Genomic DNA, 4,743 nt, shown 5'->3' on the forward strand with positions numbered 1-4,743 from the left:
TGCAAACAAAAGCTCTCTACTCTTGATTATTATTTTCTTTCCTCTGTTTTCTGCCTGATTTCTTGCTATTGTTATAGAACAAAATCTAACTGCGTTTTCTATCATCTGTGTTTGACATTTCTAAAAAGTGGACTTTTTCTTTTGGGGAAATTACCTTTGTCCCCCACTTGCCATTACACTTCAGCTTATTCTGTATGGAAGAAAAATATATATCTGTGAGGTTGGATTTTAGTAAAAGGTGAAGAACAGCCACGCTACAGCCTGATTTATCTTCAAAGAGTGCTACTGCTTTCATATAAAGCCCTGGCCATGTTCTCTGAGGTTTTATATATTGCACTGGAAATGATCACTGAGTTAAGTATGATAAATATGAATAGAATAATCAGAAGAAGCCTAAGGAATGCTGAAATGCTCATGTAAGATGCTTTCAAGTGACGACTGAAGAATTCTGACAGTGGCATGCAAAGTAAATTAGCATAAGCATTATGTTACTTATATTGTAATAATAATAACAACAATTTAATGCAATCAGCACAGCAATGAAGTGATGACTCATTGCTCTAGGAAAATGACCAAGAAGCCACCAAAAGCCTAATAAATACAGTAATCAACATAGATTCCCTGCCACTGGTGTTCTTTGGAATTAACGAGACCTTCCTCCACCATTATAATAGCAGACAGCAAGAGACATTCTACCTTCACATCCTGGGTTGCACTGAGGCATTACTCAAAAGAGATCAATCTTACCCTGCCAGGCTTAGCAAGCTGGGAGCAGAAAAGTGTACCATCAGTCAGAAGTTTGACCATTGTACTGTCCAATTCCCTTCGTGCTAAAAGAAACAATAAAGAGTAGCACTAAGATTGGCATTGCTATTCCACGTTGCGTCATGGGGAGAGGTATGTGTGTTACTGTTAATACCAGAGAGTTCAGAGCTCTGAAAAAAAAGGCATGGTTCACTTTTGCAGATTAAATGTGGAGCCTTTTTCTGAGGTGAGGAAACTCATAGAACCCTCATTTGTACAACAGTTTCCTCTTGACTTCTTCCCGCGCAAGACCTTTTTTTCCCTGCCATTTTGGGTCTGAATGACTAAGCTTTTCCACAGTTCTTTCTCAAGATAACCCTTTTTTTCTTCTCTACAAGGAACAGCTGGAATAACTAGGCCTTTGTATTTTAAGTTATTCATTAAAGTTAAATGGCTTTCTCTTCCAGCTTGTCCTAGGGCAACTATTATAAGGTTAACCTTTCTATAGCTGTGAATCCAGATAAGTCGCTCAATTTTCTCTGCACCCAGCCAGACACAAGTACGTATGAATATGCCTTTTCCATGGTTCATAGCTGTTGCCTCCATACCTATTCTGCTTTCCCAAAGCAGCACTGAACATCAAAGAGAAAAAAAAAGGTCAAAAGCTATGAAACACAGTTTTGAGGAGGGCATCGAGCACCTCATCAATTGTTTGCCACTTTAGTAAGACAGATGGTGTTTCTCAGTACAATCTCCTAAATATAGGCAGGGTATTTCACTTATTGTAGGGTAAACAGGCGAGCAAAACCAAAACCCTATCCCTACAAAGCAATAGTGCTTAATCATAGAATCATAGAATAACAAGGTTGGAAAGGACCTATAAGATCATCTAGTCCAACCATCCTCCCTTTGCCATACCTACAGGAAACTCCTAAACCATGTCTCCTAGCTCCCTATCCAGGCACTTCTTGAATACTGCCAGGGATGGCGACTCCACCACCTCCCTGGGCAGCCCTTCCAGTGCCTGACCACTCTCTGAGAAAAAAAGTTCCTTCGTATGTCCAGCCTAAACCTCATCTGATACAACTTGTGGCCATTTCCTCAGGTCCTGTTTGTTGCCTGGGAGAAGAGTCCAAGCTCCTTCTCATCACAACCTCCCCTCAGGAAGTTGTAGAGTGCAATAAGGTCTCCCCTGAGCCTCCTCTTCTCCAGGCTAAACAAACCCAGCTTCCTGAGCCGCTCCTCATAAGACTTGTGCGCCAGACCCCTCACCAGTTTTGTTGCCATTCTCTGGACACGTTCCAGGGCCTCAATGTCTTTCTTGTAGTGAGGAGCCCAAGGAGCTCACAACAAAACAAAGCAAAAATAAACACTGCAGGATCACTTTAAATATGTTGCTGTCTCTTCCACAAGATGGAGTGTAGTGATAGTATCTGAGGATTTTCAAACTGAATCAGTAGATTACATCTCCCCTATGGTAGGAAGAGCCTTTAAAGACTTCACTCAACTACAGCAAAGCAAATCAGAGGCCCCTGTGGGGAAGCTGCTCACTGTTTAGTTATGATTGTTTTAGATGGGAGGAGCTCAGATGCATCCAAAAAATGAATGGAGTTCACAGCTATTGGTTTTGGCTTTTTGTTGTTGTTGTTTTGCTTTGCTTTAAAAAGTCCAAAACAAGCAGTACAACTTAGCAGCATTTTTCTCCAATAAAAAACTAAAGAAAAAAAATAACAAACCCATGCTCCTAGCCACTTGTTAAATATGTTCAAACAATAAATGTAATTTTACTTGGTCAAGAATTATTAACAGACAATTGCTTCCTTTGGCTTTGTGTTGTGGTTCTCAGCTCAGGCAGATAAGAGCGGTACTTCTTAAAAACCAAAGCAAGAGCAGCGGATGGAGCTGATGGTGTTCTGCTGGTACATCAGCCTCATGTTCAAGAGACCCATTCAGAAGAACAGAAACTTCCTTTCCTTCCCTCTCATGTTTTGAGCTTATTGCAGGTGGCTGTGATCTGATACAGGGATCTGTTATTGGCTGACAGTCAGGTAAATGCAGTTTGAATAGGGAAAAAGATTGTGAAAGACTATCCCTGACTCAGATATCAAGTAGTTCTGTGATATAATAGAAAGCAAGAGTGCTCATATCAATTTACGGTGTTCTAAACCCATTTAATATGATACAGCCAGTCTTGCCAAATGATATTTATTTTAATTATGTCAATAAAACTAGTAGTAAAAATGTGTTCCAAGCACAGGAACATGCTTCCTTGTGGGTTGGTTGGTGCCCCATGCCTGGCAGTGTTCAAATGGCATTTGGGCAATGCTGGCAGTAATGTGCTTTAACTTTTCATCAGCCCTGAGGAGGTCAGGCAGTTGGACTGGATGATCTTTGTCTGTTCCTTCAAACGGCACTGCAATGTTCTGTTCTACTTCTATTCTATTCTAGTCTAGTCTAGTCTAGTCTAGTCTAGTCTAGTCTAGTCTATCCTATTCTGTCCTATCTTACTATGTTCAATTGTAATCATGGACTACAAAGACCTCAGCCTCAAATTATGAGCTAATAACCTTTCAGTTCTCAGCATTGGGAGTCCCCCAGCTCAGGCTGAGGTTGATATGGTTTTGGCCAAATCTTCCTCCTTAGAGAGCAGTATGGGCAGTGAGGAAGCATAAAGGCTTATCTTAGCTGTCAGATATTAGTCAGTGTACACATAGTGATTGTCCTGCTCTGCTCTGCGCTAGTGCGGTGTTACCTGGAGCACTGTGTACAGCTTTGGGTACCACCATGCAAGTGGATGTAAAAGTATTTGAGAACCTCCAAGCAGGGCCATGAAGGTGGCACACCTGAGGAGTGGCTGAGGTGCCTTGATTTGTTCAGCTCAGAGCAGAGGAGATGAGGGGAGGCTCGCAGCTCTTCACAATGGGAGCAGAGGTGCCATGATGAGCTCTGCTCTCTATTGACAGCAATAGGACCAGAGGGAATGACATGTACCAGGGGAAGGGCAGTGTGTGGGTTAGGGAAAAATTATTCACCACAGGGCAGTGGGCATAGAACAGGCTGCCCAGAGCAGTGCCATGCCCTTGAGCTGCCAGAGTTCAAGATGGACAGGGACAACAGTCAGCCACAGGGTCTGGATTTTAAATGGTGCTGTGTGTAGCCTGGGGATGGACTCAGTGAGCCTTGCAGATCTCTTCCATCTTGGGATATTACACAGAATCACAGAATGATCCGGGTTGGAAGGGACCTCAAGGATCATGTAGTTCCAACCCCCCTGCCTGGCAGGGCCACCAAACATACACATTTACTAGATCAGGTTGCCCAGGGCCCCGTCCAACCTGGTCTTGAACACCTCCAAGGACGGGGCATCCACAACCTCCCTGGGCAGCCTGTTCCAGGGCCTAACCACTCTCCTAGTGAAGAACTTCCCCCTAACATCCAACCTAAATCTTCCCTCTTTTAACTTAAAACCATTTCCCCGTGTCCTGCTATTGTCAATCCTTTCGAAGAGTTTACTCCCCTCCTGGGAGTAAGTTCCCTTCAGGTATTGAAAGGCTGCAATGAGGTCACCCCACAACCTTCTCTTCTCCAGGCTGAACAAACCCAACTCCCTCAGCCTGTCCTCATAGGGGAGGTGCTCCATACCCTGATATTCTAAAGATTCTATGATTTTATCATTGTTTCTTCCTGCAACATTACCACCACATCGCACACATTGCACTTACATCCCTGCCAGACAGGAGGTTGGAGTTAATATCTCTGCCTACAGCACCTCTCTAACGCGGCTTTCTAAGAGCGCTGTCTCCAACTCAACAGCAGCACACTACCGGCTCAAAGGTGGGCAGCGACCGCAGACCCCTTCTCACTCGGCACTGAGCTCGGGCGCACCAAAAGGGGTCGGGGTCGGGGTTGGGGTACCAGGCGGCTGAGACAACGACCGCAACCCACCTCCGCCGGCAGCTGCAACTCCGCCGGGCCGGAGCGTGCGCGCACCCCCGGGGA

This window comes from Coturnix japonica, chromosome 3 (assembly GCF_054131305.1).
Source record: "Coturnix japonica strain WE chromosome 3, WE-NBRP24, whole genome shotgun sequence".
Lineage (NCBI taxonomy): Eukaryota > Metazoa > Chordata > Aves > Galliformes > Phasianidae > Coturnix > Coturnix japonica.